Here is an 8,140-nt window from a genome sequence, read left to right on the forward strand (position 1 = left end):
ATATTGCGGACTTTGTATATTTATATGGCATGCCATACCTTTAAGCTAACATTGACTCCTATTAAGTTTATCAGGGTCAAGTATCATTAATTCAATGTATTAATTTGTTTAATATAAATACACATTATTTGAAGCTATTTGAAATCATTTCCAAAATATATATATATATCATACGTCAAGGTTAATAAGATGAGAAACTCATGGCAAATAGTGCAAAACTTTATCGACTTAGCATTTCAATATTGCGTCAAGTCAATTCACTTCTTACATTTCATACTACTAACAAGTAAAAAATGGTAAGCTTTACTCAAATTATCATGCACAAATAAGTTTTATTATTAAGCAAGTATGTGTAAAAATCAAGTACGAAAAGCAAACACATGCATAATTTATACTGATTAAGCAAACATCTCAATTTTTATGTATTCCAATTCAAGAGAGATGCATTCTACTATATTTTGCATCAAATTTCAATCACCTAAAAGTTATAATTTCACTTAAATTTCTCATATAAAATGTGTATTTATGTCTTATCTTTCCAACAAGATATAATTTATATAAATCTGATCACTCTAACTTAAGTTATGAATTTTTTTTTACAAGCTGCTCAATAAGGTTTTAATCAGTCCAGTATTAGTACTTGTTTCTAGTATAATAAAATATATCAGATACATGTATTTTTATATAAATTCAAACTTAAGTGTCTTCTACAAAGTTTTAGGTATACTTCTTAAAATTTATTTGGCATAGTCTTAACTAATTTTATTGAGTATAAAATTAGTTATGGTATAATCAATACAGTATGTTTCGGATGCTCTATTACTATGTCCAGTTTAGGTTTACTTATACTTTACATCATCTTACCTACATATTCTGTAACATCCTCAAACCCATAGGTAGAGTAGTGCCATCGTTAGGCTATTTCATTCCTAGAGTAAGTGGCATTAGGGGAGGTGCTAGCTTAACTCTAATCTGCTAATAACTGAATCATAGAAAACTTAAATAAAGAAACGGACATATCCAGAAATAAAGCAGACAGTGTGATTAGCGAGTCGGGAACGAGTCACTTTCGGGAGGTGCTTAGGATTTCCCGACGTGCTTGCTTGAGGTGCTTGTTTATATCCGTCATGCTTGCTTAAGTGAAAAGGGCTTCTAAAGGCTATATATATAGTTTAGTAGGTCAATCTATGAATATTGAAAGTTTAAAAACTAAATTGAAACATTGGAAAGAGTTTAGTAGGTTAAAGTAGAAATATGGAAAGTTAAAACATAAATTTCAGATTTACTTTCCATGTGTCACCTACCTAAGGAGAGAAGAAATGACAATGCAAAAGAAAGAAAAGGGATTGTCTTCTTCCTTTGTCCATGTTGCCGTAGGTCATCCAACTTCAAAGAAGAAAAACATTTGCTTTTCTTTCTCCCACCAAAGCCAAGCCAAAACCTTACCAAAACAACTTCTTCCTTTAACCAAAATTCATCCTAAGATCAAGAGCTAAAGGAACAGCCATATAGTGAAAGAATTGAAGAAGAAAAGTTTAGGGTTCCATATGCACCAAGCTTGAAAATCAAAGGTGAGCTTAGAAATGAGTAGGAAATAGCATCATCTCATTTCTTCATGCATGAATTTGAATTATAAAGTTTTAATTTACAATTTATTCAATCCTTCCCTAAGATATAAATTGGCATAGGTGAAGGAACATCAAAGGGAAAGGAGATAGCTAGAGATTAGAAGAGGAAAAGAAAAGAAGAATTCAAGAAAGGTTTGGTGTTTTAATGATTTTCTGTTTTCCTTTGATTCTGCCATGAATAAGTGAAATTAGGGGTTGATTTTACTTGCTGGAAATGTTGCTTTGATTGTATAAATATGTTATATGAATGTTAAAATGATGTTTGAAAGGCTTAAGAGTAAAGAAATTTAACATGGGAGCTAAAAGTGTAAATCTGGCAGAATAGGTTGTAACAGGACAGCTTGTGTTACTAACTTCATAACTTATTGTGTATATATTGAAATTAGGCCTAAGATATACCAAATGAAAGCTAAGACAAATATCTAAAATTTTCATGAATTGACAAAATTCTGAATCTGTAGTTAAAATGATGAAAATTGCAAGTGAAACTAAACTGGACACAGTGGGAGTGCATCCGGAACAGAGTCTATTGATTATACCATAACTAATGACATACTCAGTGAAATTTGTTCAAACCAGTGCCAAATGAATCTTACGAAGTATACCTAAAACTTTTTAGAAGACACTTAAGCTTGAATTTGTATGGAAATACATGAATCTGATAAGTTTTGTGATACTATAAACAAGTACCAATACTGGACTGATTAAGACCTTATTGAGCAGCTTGTAAAGAAAAATTCATAACTTAAGCTAGGATGATCAGATTTGCATGAACCATACCTTGTTGGAAAGATAAGACATAAATGTACATTTCTTATGAAGAAACTAAAGTCAAATTGTAACTCTAAACTGCTTGAAAAGTTTATGCAATATATGGCAGAATGTAGTTTTCTATATTGAAATGCTAAGTCAATAGAGTTTTGCACTATTTGCCATGAGTTTTCCATATTGTAAACCTTGGCATATGATATATGTACTTTGGAAAAAGAAATCAAATAGCTTCAAATGACATGCATTTACATTGATACATTGAGTTAATGATACTTGGCCCTGGTACACGTAATAGGAGTCGAGGTTAGCTTAAGGGTATGGCATGCCATATAAATATACAGAGTTCGCAGTACTGCTACCGATACATGATCTATATTAGAGGTTACATATCTGGTACCTCATAAGCATGGCCACAGAGCCCTGCTATCACAGTTTTGGCCTCTGAGCCTACTGTTCGGCACCCTGTGCCTACCGTTATAACTCCTTATCTACCTAGTCGATCCTAATATGTGGTTATAAGGGCTAAGATCTTAATTAAGATTGATACTTGATTTTGTGAACTTATTGGTGAATGTTAACATGTTTACATCTACTAGCTTGTAATTGATTACTTGATTATCTATGTATGCGAGCTTGTTTGTTTGATTATATTATTTGTTGTTATCACCCACTGAGCATTAGCTCAGCGTGTTGGTTTTTACCTCACGCAGGTTGTAGATAACGTAGGCACGTGAAGTTCATCAGAGGTCTACATCAGATACCAAGGCCATTATCATAGCTGGTTGTTTTGAGTCTCTGAGTCATCGTGCAGTTATATTTTGGCATGTACATATTTAATAGAGTGAGTTGTAAAGGTTATGTAATCAAAGACTAGTAAGATGTCAAATATTAGTTGATAATTTTTCATGTGTTTTTCATGTGCTACAGTTTGAAATATTAATGAAACAGATGAGACTCTGTTAACTTTTTGGTTTAAAAATCTCACATTTATTTGATAAAATTTACATGCATTACCTTAAAACTTGGTATTTACAGATAAAGGTAATTGTTTAGTTGTGATATATCCAAAAAGGTATAGTTTGTGACATTCCTTGCACTGTCTACTCTTTGATAGGGTAAGGGGTGTTACAATTAGTGGTATCAGAGCATAGGTTTAGGCGGTTCTAGGTCATAGTATGTATGTGTATATGCATAGTATATGTACATGCCAAAATGAGTTACAGCTATGATATGGTTCTGATATAAATCTCTTCTTTTTGTGTTTAGGTCGTATATAAGATGTCATCTGACTCACAGAGAGCAATAGATGAGGAGGTAGAGAGTCATGCTCCCTCTGAGGCAGCTGCACCTGCTGCTACTCCTCCACCTGCTGCTGCTGGCGGACTAGGGCAGGATGCATTATTTCATCAAATAGCTGAGTTGCTTAGGAGGGTTACACAAAATGTACCAGAGGTACCACCACCACCTGTAGCAGTCCAGGTTCCCCCACCTGTGGTAGCTAGGCCTCCAATAGAAAAACTCAGAAAGTATGGTGCAACAGATTTTAGAGGTAAAAAGGAAGATGATCCTTCAGCTGCAGAATTCTGGTTAGAAAGTACAGAAAGGGTTTTACAGCAGCTACAGTGTTCACCAGTAGAGAGCTTGATGTGTGCAGTATCATTGCTAAAAGATGAAGCGTATCGATGGTGGACAACTTTAACACAGATGGTTCGACCAGAGCGCCAGACTTGGGAATTCTTTTTGTCAGAGTTTAAGAAGAAGTATGTTGGGGCCTTATATATAGAGGAGAGAAGGAGGGAGTTCTTATACCTCAGACAGGGCAGGCTTACAGTAACTGAGTACGAGCGAGAATTTGTCAGACTTAGTAAGTATGCCACAGAGATAGTTCCTACAGAGGAAGAAAGATGTAAACGCTTTGAGCAGGGATTACATGCTGATATCAGGATGTACCTCACAGCTATGCATATCAGGGAACTTTCAGTTTTAGTAGAGACGGCCCACAGCCTGGAGCGAATTAAAGAAGAAGAGCAAAGTAGAAGGCAGAAAGGGCAGCAGAAGAGGAGTCAGAGCCAGTATCAGAGACAATCCTCTGCATCGCAGACAAGTAGTAAGAGACAGAGGGAATTTCAGCAGACAGGGCAGAGAGGACCACCTAGGCAGATTCAGAGACCTGGGCAGAGTTCAGTAGTAAGGTCTGGACAGCAGACTACCTCAGTATCCAGTACAAGAGGACCAGACAGAGGGTTGCCACCAGTATGTGAGCATTGTGGCAGGAGACATGGTGGAGTATGTAGGAGATTGACTGGGGCTTGCTACTTATGTGGAAGCTCAGACCACTTTATGAGGGATTGTCCTAGAGGCCAGTCAGTGCCGCCTATACAGACAGAGAGATCTTTGCCAACAGGGTCTAGAGGCAGAGGTAGAGGTAGAGGTGAATCTAACAGTGCTCAGAGTCACAGAGTATCAGAGACAGTAGATAGACCAGACACTAGAGCACCTGCCAGAGCATATGCCATTCGTGCAAAGGAAGACCAGGACAAACCAGATGTTATTGCTGGTAAATTTTCTATCTTTGGCAAATATGTTTATGCATTAATTGATCCTGGTTCCACACATTCATACATCAGTATACCCATCAGTAATGAGAAGGGAATGCAAGTAGAACCCTTAGAACATGACATAGCAGTGACCAATCCCTTAGGACATCTTGTGATTGTTAATAGAGTTTATAGAGATTGGCCTATATGTGTGCAAGGTCATACCTTTTTAGGTGACTTGATAGAGTTACCTTTTAGAGAGTTTGATGTGATTTTGGGTATGGATTGGTTGTCTAGACATCATGTCATAGTTGACTGTAAGTTAAAGCGAGTTGCACTCAAAACATTAGAGGGTTCTGAGGTTATAGTTGTGGGTGAGAGGTCAGATTACCTCTCTAATGAAGCATTGTACGGCAGAAAATGTAGAACCCCATTGTGCTGGACAGAACTCAGTGAAGCTAAACTTGTAGGTCCAGAGTTGATAAGACAGACTGAGGAGAAAGTGAAGATTATCAAAGAAAGATTGAAAGCTGCAACAGATAGGCAAAAATCATATGCAGATTTGAAAAGAAAAGATATAGAATTTGCTATTGGGGATAAAGTGTTTTTGAAAGTTTCTCCGTGGAAGAAAGTGCTAAGATTTGGCAAGAAAGGTAAGCTAAGCCCTCGGTTTATTGGTCCATATGAAATAGTTGAGCGTGTGGGTCCAGTAGCCTATAGGCTAGCTTTACCTCCAGAGTTAGACAGAATACACAATGTCTTCCATGTATCCATGTTAAGAAGATACAGAGCTGATCCTTCACATGTCATTCCAGCTGAAACCATTGATGTACAATCTGATCTAACTTATGAAGAGGAACCAGTGAAAATTTTAGCAAGGGAAATGAAAGAGTTAAGAAATAAGAAGATTCCCTTAGTGAAAGTGTTGTGGAGAGATCACAAGGCAGAAGAAGCTACATGGGAAAGTGAAGAAGTGATGAAACAACAATATCCCCAGCTCTTCACAGCAGGTAAAATTTCGAGGTCGAAATTTCTTAAGAAGGGAAGAGTTGTAACATCCTCAAACCCATAGGTAGAGTAGTGCCATCGTTAGGCTATTTCATTCCTAGAGTAAGTGGCATTAGGGGAGGTGCTAGCTTAACTCTAATCTGCTAATAACTGAATCATAGAAAACTTAAATAAAGAAACGGACATATCCAGAAATAAAGCAGACAGTGTGATTAGCGAGTCGGGAACGAGTCACTTTCGGGAGGTGCTTAGGATTTCCCGACGTGCTTGCTTGAGGTGCTTGTTTATATCCGTCATGCTTGCTTAAGTGAAAAGGGCTTCTAAAGGCTATATATATAGTTTAGTAGGTCAATCTATGAATATTGAAAGTTTAAAAACTAAATTGAAACATTGGAAAGAGTTTAGTAGGTTAAAGTAGAAATATGGAAAGTTAAAACATAAATTTCAGATTTACTTTCCATGTGTCACCTACCTAAGGAGAGAAGAAATGACAATGCAAAAGAAAGAAAAGGGATTGTCTTCTTCCTTTGTCCATGTTGCCGTAGGTCATCCAACTTCAAAGAAGAAAAACATTTGCTTTTCTTTCTCCCACCAAAGCCAAGCCAAAACCTTACCAAAACAACTTCTTCCTTTAACCAAAATTCATCCTAAGATCAAGAGCTAAAGGAACAGCCATATAGTGAAAGAATTGAAGAAGAAAAGTTTAGGGTTCCATATGCACCAAGCTTGAAAATCAAAGGTGAGCTTAGAAATGAGTAGGAAATAGCATCATCTCATTTCTTCATGCATGAATTTGAATTATAAAGTTTTAATTTACAATTTATTCAATCCTTCCCTAAGATATAAATTGGCATAGGTGAAGGAACATCAAAGGGAAAGGAGATAGCTAGAGATTAGAAGAGGAAAAGAAAAGAAGAATTCAAGAAAGGTTTGGTGTTTTAATGATTTTCTGTTTTCCTTTGATTCTGCCATGAATAAGTGAAATTAGGGGTTGATTTTACTTGCTGGAAATGTTGCTTTGATTGTATAAATATGTTATATGAATGTTAAAATGATGTTTGAAAGGCTTAAGAGTAAAGAAATTTAACATGGGAGCTAAAAGTGTAAATCTGGCAGAATAGGTTGTAACAGGACAGCTTGTGTTACTAACTTCATAACTTATTGTGTATATATTGAAATTAGGCCTAAGATATACCAAATGAAAGCTAAGACAAATATCTAAAACTTTCATGAATTGACAAAATTCTGAATCTGTAGTTAAAATGATGAAAATTGCAAGTGAAACTAAACTGGACACAGTGGGAGTGCATCCGGAACAGAGTCTATTGATTATACCATAACTAATGACATACTCAGTGAAATTTGTTCAAACCAGTGCCAAATGAATCTTACGAAGTATACCTAAAACTTTTTAGAAGACACTTAAGCTTGAATTTGTATGGAAATACATGAATCTGATAAGTTTTGTGATACTATAAACAAGTACCAATACTGGACTGATTAAGACCTTATTGAGCAGCTTGTAAAGAAAAATTCATAACTTAAGCTAGGATGATCAGATTTGCATGAACCATACCTTGTTGGAAAGATAAGACATAAATGTACATTTCTTATGAAGAAACTGAAGTCAAATTGTAACTCTAAACTGCTTGAAAAGTTTATGCAATATATGGCAGAATGTAGTTTTCTATATTGAAATGCTAAGTCAATAGAGTTTTGCACTATTTGCCATGAGTTTTCCATATTGTAAACCTTGGCATATGATATATGTACTTTGGAAAAAGAAATCAAATAGCTTCAAATGACATGCATTTACATTGATACATTGAGTTAATGATACTTGGCCCTGGTACACGTAATAGGAGTCGAGGTTAGCTTAAGGGTATGGCATGCCATATAAATATACAGAGTTCGCAGTACTGCTACCGATACATGATCTATATTAGAGGTTACATATCTGGTACCTCATAAGCATGGCCACAGAGCCCTGCTATCACAGTTTTGGCCTATGAGCCTACTGTTCGGCACCCTGTGCCTACCGTTATAACTCCTTATCTACCTAGTCGATCCTAATATGTGGTTATAAGGGCTAAGATCTTAATTAAGATTGATACTTGATTTTGTGAACTTATTGGTGAATGTTAACATGTTTACATCTACTAGCTTGTAATTGATTACTTGATTATCTATGTATGC

Source organism: Manihot esculenta, chromosome 15 (genome assembly GCF_001659605.2).
Source record: "Manihot esculenta cultivar AM560-2 chromosome 15, M.esculenta_v8, whole genome shotgun sequence".
Classification (NCBI taxonomy): Eukaryota; Viridiplantae; Streptophyta; class Magnoliopsida; order Malpighiales; family Euphorbiaceae; genus Manihot; species Manihot esculenta.